We start from the raw sequence: 18,895 nt of genomic DNA on the forward strand, positions 1-18,895 counted from the left end.
ACGTCCTACATCATTGGCTGCCACGACCCCAAATTGCTAAGAAGTGGCCATTGAAGAATTGCATAAATAGCCTCTTTGCCTCTCCGCAATCTCTCTCTCTCTCTCTCCCATTTTCCGAAACGCTATTATCTCTTGCACCGTTAAATCGTAAGGCCCACGTTACCGGGTCTCCGGCACGCTTAAAGCTCTCACTTAAAACCGTTCACATCTGCTGTGCACAAAAATATTTTGCTTCCGGGCTCGTTACGCAAGTAACCCGGCAATACAACTCTCGTTTCTGAAACAGTTCGCGTCAACACGTGCTCGAACCGTTCAGCACGTCGGCGTGAACACAGGCGGCGTCAACTCGACGCCTTTGCTCACTGCCGCCGCCGCGTTGGACTGCGCGTGCTTGTGGGCACGGCCTGGTGCCAAGACAAGCAAACGGGGGCCCGCCACATCGTGGGAGGCCCAGTGCGTGGATAGAATGGGCCGATAATCGACAACCTTTCGTGGAACCAGACTGGTAAACAGTTCCACAGAGGCTGTCAACCTGGCCGAGCGCAAAACATACTGATTCGTTCAAAAGCTTTCCCCAAAAGCTCTGGTGGGGCGATGGCCCTGCGGGTATAGTTGTCCTAGTTGTGAAGAGGGGGAAAGCGTACGTGTTTGCCCATGTGCGAGTGTATGTGGGGGTATACATGGGTGCGGGTGGGGGGAGGTGTGTGTGCGTGCGGGGAGGGGGGGGAGGTATTGTTGGGAAGTGTAAGACAGACAGCGCAGAGAGAAAGTAGGCCACTGTAGTTGCCGCAACAACTATATCATGCAGTCGGCGCAGAAAGAAAGCAGCAAAGTACAACCGACCCACTAACTAAACATACCGTACTGTACAGATGGCGATATGACACTTTAGAAGTAATTAAATTTTCACTACAATTTACAGCTAGGCGAAAGTAATGACATTACGGTACAGGGGCGTAGCCAGGGGGGGGGGGGGTTGGGGGGGTTGAAACCCCCCGAAATTTTTCAATTTTGCATGTGCATATATACACGCCCACATACAAACGCACGCACGAACATACAAAAAGTATGGTTGAACCCCCCCCCCCCCCGAAAAAAATCTCTGGCTACGCCCCTGTTACGTTACCATTACTTTTGAAAAGTAGTGAATTTACATTGAAATTACCTTCAAGGTATTCGAACTCCCAGTATCATACTGGGAGGTGGGATACCTAGACGTCACTTAGACTACGAGTGAAAAACAGTGCTAAGAGGACGGGACAAGAAAGGACACGAGACGCGATGGTGGTGAAGTATACTTATGCTGACTGAAGGATAAGACACATTTGATTATTAGTCAGCGCCTTCGTCTCGTGTCCTTTCTTGTCCCGTCTTTTTAGCGCTGTTTTTCAGTCGTAATCTTGAACCAACTAGTAAATGCGTGACCTACTATAGGTCCCTTAGGCGGTGGCTTAACACGTGTATGGCCTCTTTCTCATGATTATACTCTTTCTGCCGTAGCACGCCTCTTTTATCGTGATAACTTTTTTTTTTCATTCTTTACGTCTTTCTGTGTTTTTCAGTAAACTTCAGCTTCTAGTACCGCGTCGTCCGGTCTTGTTTTTCTTCACCTAAACACTGTGACTAAAACCCACTGAGGGGGGTTGACCAAGAATTGTGTTGGTTTTATAACTGACTTCTTCGTTGCTCCTTGTTGTCGTTTTTCTTTTTCTTTTTCGCGCCTTTCAAGCCATGTTGAAAAAATTGAACTCCCTCGCGAACTATTCTTCCCCACAGTACAAGCCAATGTTAGGAGAAGCCCGCTTTCAGTGTCCCAGTTTAACGCAATCGTTTCTTTGGTTGGAATACTGACAGCGCTGTCACGGCGACGATAAATCAGCTTAGCAATATACAACACACAAAGCATAACCACCAGAAGTCGAACTCGGAAATTTGAACTTCAGGGATGACAGCCGATAATCTTCTAGAACCCGAGAGGGCCGCCTAGGCCAGGTTTGTAAAGGAAGCAGTAAGAAGCGAAACCAAAATTGTTTAATGCAGTGACGTCAATGGCAAGTTAAGTGTTTCAAGATATTGTCGCGTATGACTGGCACTAAAACCGTGAACATTCCTTTTGGCTGGCATAGCGATAACTGCATTATGGCGACGACTGAACAATTATCTAGAAAGGAACAACAATAAAACCATGATTATCGAATAGAAATGGCGTCCATAATCCTCCCGAATCGCCGCTGAACACTTCAGCTGTACTTGCAGATCAACTGCAGTATTCTAACATCGCATTATTCTTAACAATTATTATAATCATCCTCGTCATCTTCGTCATTACGTAATCCAGCTACGTTACACTTTAATGTGCAACACTGTTTTGGGCGTCGCGCCTCATGCTGAGTAAGCGACGTTAATGCGGCATCAAAAAAAGAAAAAAAATGGAGTTGTCACATAGAAGCTGGGGCATATGAACAAGATGTGAACTGAGATATGCAATGGAATGTGAACGGCGCAATAGCGTGTAACACTTCGCTTCTCTTGTTAGTTTGGTATTTTGGCATCGCTCCTTCTTCTTCGTCGGCCAACGGGCCTTTATTCCCGGTTTTAGGATATTAACAGAGGTCATCACTTTCCCTAGAGCTACCTGCACACTTATCGAAATAAGTTCACAATATTGAAACCGTTTTGAAGCCGTGGATACCGCACACTTTTTAGGAGAACAAGACGTGGATCGCGAATTGACATGTCCTAGCCTATTCAATTCAGTTCAGTTCAATTCAATTTTATTCCATTTTTTTACATATACAAAAAAATGGGAGGCCCCAAACCAAAAGTGAAACATTGTTCACTTGACGTGGATTCGGGCCCCCCTTACAAGGCATACAGCATGACAGTGGATGCGGTACAAAGAAAAACACCCAATACACGCATTTGTGATAACAAATACCGCAAGGTTGACATTTTGTGTTTTTTTTCAGTTTTTATAGAAAATTCGACATACGTCATATGCACACCAAAAAAACACAAAACCACATGCTATACTTCTGAAATAAGAGAAAAGCAGTGGATATGTTTAGTTACATTTTGCAAACGAACGAAAGAGAAATACGAACACTCTATAAACGCATATAAATCGAGAAAGAAGAAGCGTACAATTATCCACGGGTGTAAACTACTGAAGAGATACAAAAACTTGTCTAAATGTTTTCTCACTGGTAGATTCGATAAGTATTTCATGTTCTATCAAGTAATTTAGAAGTTTTGGAAGTCTGTAACAGAGCATGTCTGCTCACTCATAACTAAAGGAGTATGTGGAATATTCCAGTTTTGTTTATTTCGGACAGGATATGGGCGATCTTTTTTTCTAAAGTTGGGCTAATAACTTAAGTCCACTCCAGACTTGTTCAACTGTCAGGCTTGCCTGTCTTAACTATTTAAAACAAATTAGATGTTTCTACCTCAGTGGGCACAACTTAATGTGCAGGGCTGTGTAATATATTAAAGTATTTATATCCTATTCGACACGGCACTGGTGCAGGTACCCATTGGACTCCCATACTTAGATTCTCCAGCCGAACACGCAATTATTTAATAAACGTTACTCCTCCTACTAGCCCTGCTTGAATGACGTTGTGCATCACCCTGGTTTCTTTTCTTTTTTTTCTCATAACATGCAAGAAAGTTAAAATAGAAAAGTGCCCGAGCAGGCGAATGTTTGACAAGAAGAAATAAATAACTTCCAATTGAAAGCTGCTGGCAAATCGAAGTGGGTAGTAGTGTACAGTTAAGACACAAGCGTGGGCAAAAAGCCAGGCGATGTCTCCAAATATCCGCGGATTAAAGTTGATTAATTGGCACGGCTTTGTTGTTAGCGCCAGTGAACAGTTGCGGAGCATACACGTACACGTACAACATGCAGACGGCACAAATTTGAATGATATATTGAGCCCTCGAGCTCGGCTGCTTGTTTCCTTGTGACACAGCCCACAGTATACAACCGAAATGATGAAGAAAACCTTGCAAAAGCGATCATGTGGCAAGATAAAAGCGCCCCGGTCCCTTATGCATTTGACTAAGACGACTCGAATGCGAAAGCCCTCTTTCTTTTTTATTCTCAGTCGATTGTACTGATCCCCCCACCCCGAAAGCTTGGATCGGCCCACCTTTGATGAAGCGGCGATATCGTGTGACATCACTTTATTTGGCGTCATAATAGCGTCATTATGGCGTCACAAATTTTGGCGACATGTGCCGTCACGTTGACGTCATAGGAGGACGTCATCACATAATGATGATGTTTTGCATCACTCGTTTCGATGCCGCCGCCGATGGTCACTTATCGCGTTTGATGAGGCATCTAAGGTTTTCGAAGTAATGATAATTTCTTGAGTTTTAAATGCCAGACATAAGAAATGATTATGACGCACGCCGTAGTGGGGAACAATGGATTAATTCTGACCACCTGGGTTTCTTTACCAAGCACCGAAATCGAAGTGCATGGCTGTTCTTGCATTTCGCTCCCATGGAATTGAGACCGCGGTGGCTGGGAATCGAGCCCGCGTCCTCGGGCATAGCAGCTCTACGCAGCTCCATGCGAAGACATGGAAGAAGGAAAACTCAGGAGAGGCCATATCGTATCTCAATGCATTGCAAAAAGTGCGGCGGAAGTGACGTCAAATTTATGGGGCAAACAAACGTCTATGGGGGCAAACAAAGCAGCAGACGCCCCGCGGCGTGCTCTCCGCGCTGGTTCGCTTCTGCGCAGATTTGTAGTCCAGGCGTAAACTTAGCGCGTATTGTGCTGCTTGCATGCAGTAAAATGTTGCAAGCACAGGTTTACCAGGCTATTCGTGCGTTTCTTGGTGGAGCGTTTTCGTGCATCAGTACAGAAAGTACCGGTTCGTCCCGTAATCAAAAACATACAGCCCCTGCATAATGGTATTCGAACTCACCTGGCAGTGACTTACGCGTTCTGCTGGGCGTGAGGCCTTCCTTTTCTTTTTCGTAGCCCGATTTCCCGATCTACTGGCCGATTAGCGGTTTTTTGCTCCTATATATGGATTGAGCGTGGCAATGCGCGATTTGAAGAGCTTGCTTAGTAGCTATACGGCGCGAAGCGTGGAAACTTGGGCAAATTGGTAGGTCATAATTGAATATACGAACAGCGCAACTGACAAGGACAGAGGAAGGTGACAAAAACACAGCGCTGACTTTCAACAATGGTTTAATAGCGGAGCGAAGTACATATATAGTGAAAAAATGGGCATGCGTAGAAGGGTGCAGTTTACAGCCACTGCGATACAATGCCAGCAAAACTCTTGTCACTTAATGATTGAGCTGGAAACCAGTACACATCTTAAAAATGATCGAGATACGCAATCTCTTTTTGCAATAGCGCAACTGATGGGGAACTTACACATGTACCGTCAAATTTACTTATGTGATAGGCCTCAATTATCTCACGCGTGGCCTTCGAGTGGTGCTTGCCTATTACCTCGCAACGCTGAAAGAGGGGCACGCAGCCGCGATCGCGGCAGTGAATTCCGAGTTGTCCTTGAACCGCATTGCGCACATTGTTATTATGCTCTCTTAAGCGGTCATTCAAGCACCTTCCAGTTTGCCCTATGTATGTCTTACCGCAGGAAGGCGGAAGAAGATACACGACACCAGTAGCACAAAGAACAAAGCGCGTTCTGTGATTCACAGAGCATCTTACTCTATTTGCAGCTGGTGGATTCACCAACTTACAAAGCTTCGATAGCTTTTCCGGGGCGGAAAAGACAACAGTGATGCCAGTGCGTTTCCCAATTTTTTTCAGCCTATGCGAAACGTTATGCAGATAAGGGACTGCAACACAGTTCTTAGGAACTGACGCATTTTGAGGCTGAGACTGCCCTCCTTGATATTTGAACTGCTTTAAAAGCTTTTCCGCAACAGCAGAAATCAGGGCAATCGGGTAACCAGCACTTAAGAGGCGCTCGACCTGTGCTTTGAAACTTCGTTGCATCGAGTGCGGGCATGACCTCCTAAGAGCGTTGACGAGGCAAACATTGATGATGCCCCTTTTCACCAGTTTTGAATGAGCTGAGTGAAAGGGTAAAATGGGTTTTCCACTTCTCGCTGTGAACAGCCAGCACAAATGATCACTCCGAAAACAGAGCGTTAGGTCTAAGAACCTAATCGAATTACCTGAAGGTAGCTCATGTGTAAGTTCCAGTGGAAGCAAGTGATCCTTAAACAAACCTAGAACTCTAGGGACAACAACTTCAAAATCGGCATCCGAGCAATCAAGAAATACAATGAAATCGTCAACAAACATACAGACCTTCACAACAAAAGACAAGTCAAGATCTTTTTGAATGTGGAGGTCCTTGTGCGAGAGAAAGATGTCACTCAAGACTGGTGCCAAACAAGAAGCTATGCACACGCCACTTTTTTGAATGAAATGTTGCTCATTCGATCCAAGACACAAACGTGGACTTTAAATAAAACGATAGTAATTCCAGAAAACCGCGGACCGACATGCCTGATGCATTCTGGAACGCTAACGACCCGAAGGTGTCAATACATTCTTCTAGGCACTGAAGCAGTGTGTTATGTGAAAGCGAATAATACAAATATTTCACGTCTATCGAGAAACTTCACCGTTGGTGAAGTCGAACTTCCTGAAAAAGTCCGCGATGTTTTTGGACTAGGACCGAAGTTTGCCGTTGAACCTCAAAAAACGCCACAAGAGCTGCTCACCCTCGTACGTCAAGTTGCTCGACGGACCACGGACAGCAAGACGAACAGGTGTGTTTCTGATGGTGTGGACGTTTTAACACGCTGTAAGCCGCCTAGCAATGCTGTGCCCACTAGGGATGCAGTATCTTCTTGAAAGCTCAGTCCCTCGCTCTTGTACCATCTGACAAAGAAGGTGGCTTTGCTGTTTTGCCTTCTGTCTTGTTTAAGAACAAACCCGCCTTGGCTATTGACTTTGTTTTTAAGCCTAGCGACACTTCTCTTGCAAAAGCGAAATTGGAAGCAAAAAGGCTTTGCAAATCTCTCAGCCTAGAAAAAGTGGCAAAATTAATTGACAAATCAAAGAAGCTAAGTCTCGACATCTTTTTTTACCGCTAAGACGCGCAAGATTGACTGCCCACTACGGGTAATAGTACCCATGAGACTGTTTGGCGTAGCGCACACCCACAAGGACAAAGAAGGACACACACACACACAGCGCTAACTTTCAACTAATGGTTTTATTTTTTGATCACGCGTGTCCTTTTTATACAGCAAACAGGCGATCGATAAAACCAAGAAAACATGCAATAGTACAGCATTGACCGCGTGCACGTCATCACTGATCACATCTGCACCCACCTTCTTCAAAGTGACATTTCAAGATACCTCTTTTCTTTATCGGACAAACCTAAAGAAGGCGCACTCACGCATTTTTCTTTCACTTTTTCAATTTCAAATGCCTCGATTATTTCCCGGGTTGTTTTGTCTCGAGCCCTATATAGAATGCGAGTGCTCGCAAACTCTGGAACGCAACCACACCTTTGGCAGTGAATGCCCAGGTGGCCAGACACAGCTTTGTTGACATTATACGAGTGTTCTCTGAGTCTCTGGTTTACACACCTTCCGGTTTGGCCAATATAGACGCGTTCACACGTGAGAGGAATAGAATACACTACTCTTTCACTGCAATTTACAAACTTTTCGCGGTGCTTGATTGTGCACTCGCGCTTCTCTTTGCTGTCCGCATTAACCTTTTTGCACATCCTTTGCAGACGTTCGGGAGCGGAAAAAACTACGTCCGCACCGGACTTTCTCGCTATCCTGCGCAAATTATGCGATATGGCGTGCATGTAGGGCACCACCGCAACCTTGGTTGCCTTAGTGGCGGCTGTCTGATTACTGGTGTTCGCTCTTTCTTTTTTCTGATATTTTCGGCGACGGCGGTTAACAGGCGCAGGGGATATCCAGAATCAATTAAACGTTTAGCCTGGGCCCACAAGCTCGCTTCAAGCTTGTGCCGGCACGATTTCATCAATGAACTCTGAAAACATGAACTTATAACAGCACGCTTTACCAATTTTGAGTGCGCAGATGTAAACGAAAGTACAGGCTTATTTCCTCGCGGTTCATAACCCCAACACACACCTGTTGACGAAAATACAACCCGAGGTCTAAAAATCTTATGAAGTTGTCTTTTGGTACTTCATGCGTCAAGGTCAGAGGAGATAACTCAGTCGTGAACATGTTAAGCGTTCCTGAAACGACCGCGTCAAAACTGTTAGGCTCATTATTACAAACGATTAGGTAGTCATCTACATATCTAAAAACAGCAACAACATCCGTGGCTTTACACGTGCGTCGAGAACTTGGTTACGCTTTGCTAAAAACAGATCACTCAAATATGGAGCGATGCAGGAACCTATACAAATGCCATTTCTTTGTTTCACAATGTTTCCATTCCACGTCGCATATGTCGAGTTTAGATAAAAGGAAAGAAGTTCTAAAAACTGTTCACACGACACCCCGGCAGCATTTTGGAATTGAATAGCTCCTAGTCTGTCGATACCCTCGGACACACACGCCACCAAATCGGTCTGAGGAAGGCTGTAATAAAGATCCTTACGTCGATGGAAATGCCAAAAGGTTTGCGCTTTGCTTGTCTTTGAAAAAATCTAACACTTGTTCCGATTTGTTTACCAAAAATGGGTCGTTAAGGGGTATCAACTTCAAGTACTTTTGTAAAAACATTGCTAAGCACTTCTGCCAGGATTCATTCTCGGAGATGATCACTCGGAATGGGCAAGCAAGTTTATGCGTTTTGGCACTGAAGAAGATTTCTAGTTCCGTTTTTTTCTTCTTCTCCATCAACTTGGCAATGCCATCAAGACTAAAACTCTTGCATAGCTTTTTAGCGGCCGACCGCACTTTTTCCAAAGAAACATCACTGTGAATATCAAAAAACAGAACCAATGGCATCCGACGCTTTCTCCTGATACATAGATTTAGGCATCACCGCAAAACCGCCGTCTTTATCGGCCGGTAACAATGCAAGCGAGTTGTCCTTCAAGTACTTCACTGTCCCCGATACGGAAAACTTCCCGCGCGGAGGGCGGCCACGCATCAGTACGTCGACACCTTCGGATACACACCTGTCAACGTCGTCTTCAGGGACCTGTTTCGACACCTGCCGAACCATCCCCAAAAGTTCCGGGCCGGACTTGCGTGGCTCGACGGCGAACTTCGGTCCACACTTCAGCACCTGCTGCACCTTCTCTGGTAAGGTCACGTCACCCACAAGGTGAAGAGGGTTCGATGGAACAGCTGACTTCTTCTGTACTTGTAGCCTTAGCCCCGGTAGGACTTGCTGCCAAAGGAATTCTGTCGTTCGGTCAGCCAGTCTTGAATATTCTCGCCCGTCCTTGCAAGTTGCTCGTGGCCCCAGCAGTAGTCTCAGCTGATCTCTGTACAAGCGAGTTTGCCTTTGCCACTCGGATCGCATAACTTTGCAAATCCGAACACCGTGGTTGAGAGAGGGTAAGCAGTAGCCGAATAGTGCCATCACTTCAGGGGGTAACACTTTGCGCCGTATGCAGAAACCAAGCGTCCGGGCTCTGCAGGCCGCTATCGCGATCAGCGGGACGATGCGGCATGGGTCGGTGCTGTACCACAACGGAATGCCCGATGTACAAGAAATGAAATTGCTCAAGGCGCTTTGTTGGGCTAGTTGGTTATGATCCATGAGACTGTTTGGCGTAGCGCACACCCACAAGGACAAAGAAGGACACACACACACACAGCGCTAACTTTCAACTAATGGTTTTATTTTTGATCACGCGTGTCCTTTTTATACAGCAAACAGGCGATCGATAAAACCAAGAAAACATGCAATAGTACAGCATTGACCGCGTGCACGTCATCACTGATCACATCTGCACCCACCTTCTTCAAAGTGACATTTCAAGATACCTCTTTTCTTATCGGACAAACCTAAAGAAGGCGCACTCACGCATTTTTCTTTCACTTTTTCAATTTCAAATGCCTCGATTATTTCCCGGGTTGTTTTGTCTCGAGCCCTATATAGAATGCGAGTGCTCGCAAACTCTGGAACGCAACCACACCTTTGGCAGTGAATGCCCAGGTGGCCAGACACAGCTTTGTTGACATTATACGAGTGTTCTCTGAGTCTCTGGTTTACACACCTTCCGGTTTGGCCAATATAGACGCGTTCACACGTGAGAGGAATAGAATACACTACTCTTTCACTGCAATTTACAAACTTTTCGCGGTGCTTGATTGTGCACTCGCGCTTCTCTTTGCTGTCCGCATTAACCTTTTTGCACATCCTTTGCAGACGTTCGGGAGCGGAAAAAACTACGTCCGCACCGGACTTTCTCGCTATCCTGCGCAAATTATGCGATATGGCGTGCATGTAGGGCACCACCGCAACCTTGGTTGCCTTAGTGGCGGCTGTCTGATTACTGGTGTTCGCTCTTTCTTTTTTTCTGATATTTTCGGCGACGGCGGTTAACAGGCGCAGGGGATATCCAGAATCAATTAAACGTTTAGCCTGGGCCCACAAGCTCGCTTCAAGCTTGTGCCGGCACGATTTCATCAATGAACTCTGAAAACATGAACTTATAACAGCACGCTTTACCAATTTTGAGTGCGCAGATGTAAACGAAAGTACAGGCTTATTTCCTCGCGGTTCATAACCCCAACACACACCTGTTGACGAAAAATACAACCCGAGGTCTAAAAATCTTATGAAGTTGTCTTTTGGTACTTCATGCGTCAAGGTCAGAGGAGATAACTCAGTCGTGAACATGTTAAGCGTTCCTGAAACGACCGCGTCAAAACTGTTAGGCTCATTATTACAAACGATTAGGTAGTCATCTACATATCTAAAAACAGCAACAACATCCGTGTGCTTTACACGTGCGTCGAGAACTTGGTTACGCTTTGCTAAAAACAGATCACTCAAATATGGAGCGATGCAGGAACCTATACAAATGCCATTTCTTTGTTTCACAATGTTTCCATTCCACGTCGCATATGTCGAGTTTAGATAAAAGGAAAGAAGTTCTAAAAAACTGTTCACACGACACCCCGGCAGCATTTTGGAATTGAATAGCTCCTAGTCTGTCGATACCCTCGGACACACACGCCACCAAATCGGTCTGAGGAAGGCTGTAATAAAGATCCTTAACGTCGATGGAAAATGCCAAAAGGTTTGCGCTTTGCTTGTCTTTGAAAAACTCTAACACTTGTTCCGATTTGTTTACCAAAAATGGGTCGTTAAGGGGTATCAACTTCAAGTACTTTTGTAAAAACATTGCTAAGCACTTCTGCCAGGATTCATTCTCGGAGATGATCACTCGGAATGGGCAAGCAAGTTTATGCGTTTTGGCACTGAAGAAGATTTCTAGTTCCGTTTTTTTCTTCTTCTCCATCAACTTGGCAATGCCATCAAGACTAAAACTCTTGCATAGCTTTTTAGCGGCCGACCGCACTTTTTCCAAAGAAACATCACTGTGAATATCAAAAAACAGAACCAATGGCATCCGACGCTTTCTCCTGATACATAGATTTAGGCATCACCGCAAAACCGCCGTCTTATCGGCCGGTAACAATGCAAGCGAGTTGTCCTTCAAGTACTTCACTGTCCCCGATACGGAAAACTTCCCGCGCGGAGGGCGGCCACGCATCAGTACGTCGACACCTTCGGATACACACCTGTCAACGTCGTCTTCAGGGACCTGTTTCGACACCTGCCGAACCATCCCCAAAGTTCCGGGCCGGACTTGCGTGGCTCGACGGCGAACTTCGGTCCACACTTCAGCACCTGCTGCACCTTCTCTGGTAAGGTCACGTCACCCACAAGGTGAAGAGGGTTCGATGGAACAGCTGACTTCTTCTGTACTTGTAGCCTTAGCCCCGGTAGGACTTGCTGCCAAAGGAATTCTGTCGTTCGGTCAGCCAGTCTTGAATATTCTCGCCCGTCCTTGCAAGTTGCTCGTGGCCCCAGCAGTAGTCTCAGCTGATCTCTGTACAAGCGAGTTTGCCTTTGCCACTCGGATCGCATAACTTTGCAAATCCGAACACCGTGGTTGAGAGAGGGTAAGCAGTAGCCGAATAGTGCCATCACTTCAGGGGGTAACACTTTGCGCCGTATGCAGAAACCAAGCGTCCGGGCTCTGCAGGCCGCTATCGCGATCAGCGGGACGATGCGGCATGGGTCGGTGCTGTACCACAACGGAATGCCCGATGTACAAGAAATGAAATTGCTCAAGGCGCTTTGTTGGGCTAGTTGGTTATGATCCATGAGACTGTTTGGCGTAGCGCACACCCACAAGGACAAAGAAGGACACACACACACACAGCGCTAACTTTCAACTAATGGTTTTATTTTTGATCACGCGTGTCCTTTTTATACAGCAAACAGGCGATCGATAAAACCAAGAAAACATGCAATAGTACAGCATTGACCGCGTGCACGTCATCACTGATCACATCTGCACCCACCTTCTTCAAAGTGACATTTCAAGATACCTCTTTTCTTTATCGGACAAACCTAAAGAAGGCGCACTCACGCATTTTTCTTTCACTTTTTTCAATTTCAAATGCCTCGATTATTCCCGGGTTGTTTTGTCTCGAGCCCTATATAGAATGCGAGTGCTCGCAAACTCTGGAACGCAACCACACCTTTGGCAGTGAATGCCCAGGTGGCCAGACACAGCTTTGTTGACATTATACGAGTGTTCTCTGAGTCTCTGGTTTACACACCTTCCGGTTTGGCCAATATAGACGCGTTCACACGTGAGAGGAATAGAATACACTACTCTTTCACTGCAATTTACAAACTTTTCGCGGTGCTTGATTGTGCACTCGCGCTTCTCTTTGCTGTCCGCATTAACCTTTTTGCACATCCTTTGCAGACGTTCGGGAGCGGAAAAAACTACGTCCGCACCGGACTTTCTCGCTATCCTGCGCAAATTATGCGATATGGCGTGCATGTAGGGCACCACCGCAACCTTGGTTGCCTTAGTGGCGGCTGTCTGATTACTGGTGTTCGCTCTTTCTTTTTTTCTGATATTTTCGGCGACGGCGGTTAACAGGCGCAGGGGATATCCAGAATCAATTAAACGTTTAGCCTGGGCCCACAAGCTCGCTTCAAGCTTGTGCCGGCACGATTTCATCAATGAACTCTGAAAACATGAACTTATAACAGCACGCTTTACCAATTTTGAGTGCGCAGATGTAAACGAAAGTACAGGCTTATTTCCTCGCGGTTCATAACCCCAACACACACCTGTTGACGAAAAATACAACCCGAGGTCTAAAAATCTTATGAAGTTGTCTTTTGGTACTTCATGCGTCAAGGTCAGAGGAGATAACTCAGTCGTGAACATGTTAAGCGTTCCTGAAACGACCGCGTCAAAACTGTTAGGCTCATTATTACAAACGATTAGGTAGTCATCTACATATCTAAAAACAGCAACAACATCCGTGTGCTTTACACGTGCGTCGAGAACTTGGTTACGCTTTGCTAAAAACAGATCACTCAAATATGGAGCGATGAAACAAAGAAATGGCATTTGTATAGGTTCCTGCATCGCTCCATATTTGAGTGATCTGTTTTTAGCAAAGCGTAACCAAGTTCTCGACGCACGTGTAAAGCACACGGATGTTGTTGCTGTTTTTAGATATGTAGATGACTACCTAATCGTTTGTAATAATGAGCCTAACAGTTTTGACGCGGTCGTTTCAGGAACGCTTAACATGTTCACGACTGAGTTATCTCCTCTGACCTTGACGCATGAAGTACCAAAAGACAACTTCATAAGATTTTTAGACCTCGGGTTGTATTTTTCGTCAACAGGTGTGTGTTGGGGTTATGAACCGCGAGGAAATAAGCCTGTACTTTCGTTTACATCTGCGCACTCAAAATTGGTAAAGCGTGCTGTTATAAGTTCATGTTTTCAGAGTTCATTGATGAAATCGTGCCGGCACAAGCTTGAAGCGAGCTTGTGGGCCCAGGCTAAACGTTTAATTGATTCTGGATATCCCCTGCGCCTGTTAACCGCCGTCGCCGAAAATATCAGAAAAAAAGAAAGAGCGAACACCAGTAATCAGACAGCCGCCACTAAGGCAACCAAGGTTGCGGTGGTGCCCTACATGCACGCCATATCGCATAATTTGCGCAGGATAGCGAGAAAGTCCGGTGCGGACGTAGTTTTTTCCGCTCCCGAACGTCTGCAAAGGATGTGCAAAAAGGTTAATGCGGACAGCAAAGAGAAGCGCGAGTGCACAATCAAGCACCGCGAAAAGTTTGTAAATTGCAGTGAAAGAGTAGTGTATTCTATTCCTCTCACGTGTGAACGCGTCTATATTGGCCAAACCGGAAGGTGTGTAAACCAGAGACTCAGAGAACACTCGTATAATGTCACAAAGCTGTGTCTGGCCACCTGGGCATTCACTGCCAAAGGTGTGGTTGCGTTCCAGAGTTTGCGAGCACTCGCATTCTATATAGGGCTCGAGACAAAACAACCCGGGAAATAATCGAGGCATTGAAATTGAAAAAGTGAAAGAAAAAATGCGTGAGTGCGCCTTCTTTAGGTTTGTCCGAGAAAGAAAAGAGGTATCTTGAAATGTCACTTTGAAGAAGGTGGGTGCAGATGTGATCAGTGATGACGTGCACGCGGTCAATGCTGTACTATTGCATGTTTTCTTGGTTTTATCGATCGCCTGTTTGCTGTATAAAAAGGACACGCGTGATCAAAAATAAAACCATTAGTTGAAAGTTAGCGCTGTGTGTGTGTGTGTCCTTCTTTGTCCTTGTAGGTGTGCGCTACGCCAAACAGTCTCATGGATCATAACCAACTAGCCCAACAAAGCGCCTTGGGTAATAGTATCTGAAAACGGGACTTGGCAAAAAGAGGTCGCCATGTTTTTACAAGAAAAGCTTAACTTACTAACTATTGACGATCCTTTCCTGGTAAGAGACTCGGAGGCGGTTATTAGGTCTTTAAAAACTAATGACAAAGGACTGAACGCTTTCTCGATAGACGTGAAATATTTGTATTATTCGCTTCCACACAACACACTGCTTCAGTGCCTAGAAGAATGTATTGACACCTTCGGGTCGTTAGCGTTCCAGAATGCATCAGGCATGTCGGTCCGCGGTTTTCTGGAATTACTATCGTTTTATTTAAAGTCCACGTTTGTGTCTTGGATCGAATGAGCAACATTTCATTCAAAAAAGTGGCGTGTGCATAGCTTCTTGTTTGGCACCAGTCTTGAGTGACATCTTTCTCTCGCACAAGGACCTCCACATTCAAAAAGATCTTGACTTGTCTTTTGTTGTGAAGGTCTGTATGTTTGTTGACGATTTCATTGTATTTCTTGATTGCTCGGATGCCGATTTTGAAGTTGTTGTCCCTAGAGTTCTAGGTTTGTTTAAGGATCACTTGCTTCCACTGGAACTTACACATGAGCTACCTTCAGGTAATTCGATTAGGTTCTTAGACCTAACGCTCTGTTTTCGGAGTGATCATTTGTGCTGGCTGTTCACAGCGAGAAGTGGAAAACCCATTTTACCCTTTCACTCAGCTCATTCAAAACTGGTGAAAAGGGGCATCATCAATGTTTGCCTCGTCAAATGTATGTATGTATGTATGTATGTATGTATGTATGTATGTATGTATGTATGTATGTATGTATGTATGTATGTATGTATGTATGTATGTATGTATGTATGTATGTATGTATGTATGTATGTATGTAGGAACAGATGTATGCGTATGTATGAATTCGTGTTTGTGTCTCGGTGCGCGCGCACGTGCGCACCTTAGCGTGTGTACTTACAGCTCCCTCCCGTATACTTAGGACTGCCATAGCCAGAGAGCACGTAGGCGACAATCGGTCAGGGACGCGACTGACAGTGACGCAGTAGCGGACAACTACACATGCGGGGGAGTCTCGGTTCAGGGAGCCGAAAGGACGCACAGTCACTCCTTCTCTTCACACTCGGCTGTAGCAGCCACACGCCACGGCTCTACCGCATCTCCGGCTGCTGCGCCGTTGGGCAGGGGGGGAACCACGCTCCGTATTTTTGGGAGCCTCGGCGTCGTCCAAACGGACCGGCTTTGATCCGAACCCGCAGCGCGAGACGACAGCTCGAGCTGTCGCCTCTGTGCGATGCGCACCGAGCCATCCGCCGCGAAGGTCTCAACCTTGCCCCAGTCCGGAGGGTGGCGGTGCAGTCGAGGCGCTAAGCGATACCGATAATTGCCGCGACGCCACGAGCGCTTCGGCGAGCGACCTCGCGCCCGGCGCGTGCTCTCAGAGAAGTCTTCACTGTCGTCGCCTGTCAGCGGATCACGACGCGCCTCCTTCCTCACTGTCTCGGCAGTATTCAAAACAACATCGGAGAGGCTAGCTGTGCCGAGCGGCCGTGTGTGCTAAAGACTCGGCGTGTGACCCCGCAAATCTCTCGGAAAGAGGACTCTTTTTTAGAGGCACGACGTTGCTCGCATGGAATTAATCGCGTTGTTCTGACATATGGCAAGCTTATATCCACTATATAATAACCCTTTCTCCGTGCCTATACCCAACCTCAAAATGAACATGAAAGTATTGCATAGAACATTCGCTGAGTGTATCGCCGGTGCTACGGCCGTATTGTCATTAAGAGCCCGCTGATGCTGTTGCATGTGCTTCGAGAAGCTGACCTTCGCACGCGCGCACATCAAGGTTCGAGTCTCATTAACACAAGCCACCGTTATCACGCGAGATCAATCTAAACGAGTTTAACGTGATGACCACATTCAATCCTGTTTACAGTCATCACCATAGCCCGAAGCGTTGCTGCTACACGGAAGTCCATCACAGAGCAATAACCCCGTTTCGTAGATACCGGATAGTAGGGTCCAATTAACACGATACGAACATTCATTATAATTCAATTCAATCTGTGTTTCATCTTGAGTACAATTGAAGAAAGGCGCAGGACCTAAACATGCATAACCCCTTACCGACGCCTTTCTGCCAGCAACATACAAGTCTACATTGTTTGTTGATATCAATTATTATTGTTATTACTACTGGGGTTTAACTTCCCAAAACCACGGTATGATTATGAGGGACGCCGTAGTGGAGGGCTCCGGAAATTTTGACCACCTGGGGTTCTTTAACGTGTACCTAAATCTAAGAACACGGGCCTAAACCACTTTCGTCTCCATCGAAAATGAGGCCGGGATTCGATCCCGCGATGTTCGGGTCAGCAGTCGAGTACCATATCCACTAGACCACCGTGCCGTTTTGTTTGTTAATAAATACAATGAAGTGGCTCTGAACAAATATATACGAGGTAACCTTGAAACGACAGGTCGGACGACACCATGCCCAATTCAACAATGATGTGGGTCTTTAGTGAATCGAGGCGGGAAAATCGGTCTCTACTCCACACACGCTAGCGACGCGTTGGACGGCCTGGAAGCTGTACGGCTCCCACTAGAGTTACTGTATATGCTACCTTTAAGCAGCGTACTGCATATGCTTCCGAAGGTAGCATATGCAGTAACTCTATAGTCCCCACCGCCTAAAGTTGCCTCCATGCTTCCTACCTTTGCGGTACTCTGGAATTGGTCCAGTGAGTCTATAGACGTGTTCCGATGTGTTTTCGCTGGTGCGTGCGCTGTGTGTCGTCGTGCAAAGAAGAAAAAAAGTATGTACCGACGAGCTGCGTAACGCCTAATTACGCAGAAAGACGCATGGAAGATGGAACAAGTTTATGTCACTTTACTGTTTACGAAGACTGTCGTAAGAAATTGGCCGCAGGTGTAAAATCTGAGAACTTGTCTCTGGCGCCGGCTCATCGGTTAGGTGGCAACAACTGCGCGGTTGGACCGGCTCGTTTTACCTAAGAAAAATGATTAGCTTTTTCAATAGTTTGTTGTTATGATGACCCGGAACACATACTTTGGTATAAACCCTGAATGTGGCCATAGCGAGCACGTTCACCTCAGAGCACGTATACGTTAGCGTTGTGGATAGCCTTGTTATGTGCGGAGAAGTCATCACGCTTGCCACCGTTGATTAAAATGCAGAAGTCTTAAACGCGTCTAAAGGATCTCGTTGTACCCGCGTGGACTAAAGGTGTGGCTTGATCACGGAGCAAGTACTTCGTTCTCCCTGGGCTTGGTTCATCAACGCAGCAGCGAAAGAAAGGACGACTTCAGCTATGCTTTTCCTAACTGCATGCGGCTCGGATGACACCTTACGCAATAATTTGGACCCGACTGTTCTGGCTGCGATACGCTTTACGAGGTTTCCATGTCTGTCGAGCTCGAGAGAAAAACTGCAGGTGAAAAATGTGCCAAGTCTGTTTATGGGCTATACACATTTCGCGGTCCCGACTTGAGCGTACGGAGAGAGCCACGGCCCGCCTTATGAAAATGTGAGACGAGTTCAAAAAGAAAGTCTAATGACTTCTGACATTTCAGTCATTTGACGCTCTAATGTGTCCCTTTAGAATTTTGTAATGTATTTGAAATGCCATTCAAAAACATATTGGCCGATCATTCTGATGCGTATTAACATGTGATAGTCTGATGCGGATTAACATGTGATAGTCCGATGCGTATTAACATGTGATAGTCTAGTGAGCATGAAACGACCTTTGACATCAACACTCATTTGATTCTCTAATGTATTTCTTCAGAATTGTTTTAATGTACTCATAATGTCATTCAAAAACATATTGGCCACCGTCATTCTAATGTGTCCTTATGAGTGACTTTCTTGTGAGTATGAAACATCCTGTTTGCAATGACCCTCGGCCGAGCTTGTGCTTCGTGGCCAATGACATTCATAACATTCCTGAAACAGAACTATTACAGTG

The 18,895-nt window shown here is 46.0% G+C and overlaps 1 protein-coding gene across 1 annotated transcript in view; it reads left to right on the top strand.

Moving 5' to 3' along the window:
- The window catches only part of LOC119372409 (putative protein kinase C delta type homolog), a 559,671-nt gene that overhangs the window by 383,375 nt on the left and 157,401 nt on the right, over positions 1-18,895 (top strand).

This window comes from Rhipicephalus sanguineus, chromosome 10 (assembly GCF_013339695.2).
Source record: "Rhipicephalus sanguineus isolate Rsan-2018 chromosome 10, BIME_Rsan_1.4, whole genome shotgun sequence".
In the NCBI taxonomy this organism is placed as follows: Eukaryota; Metazoa; Arthropoda; class Arachnida; order Ixodida; family Ixodidae; genus Rhipicephalus; species Rhipicephalus sanguineus.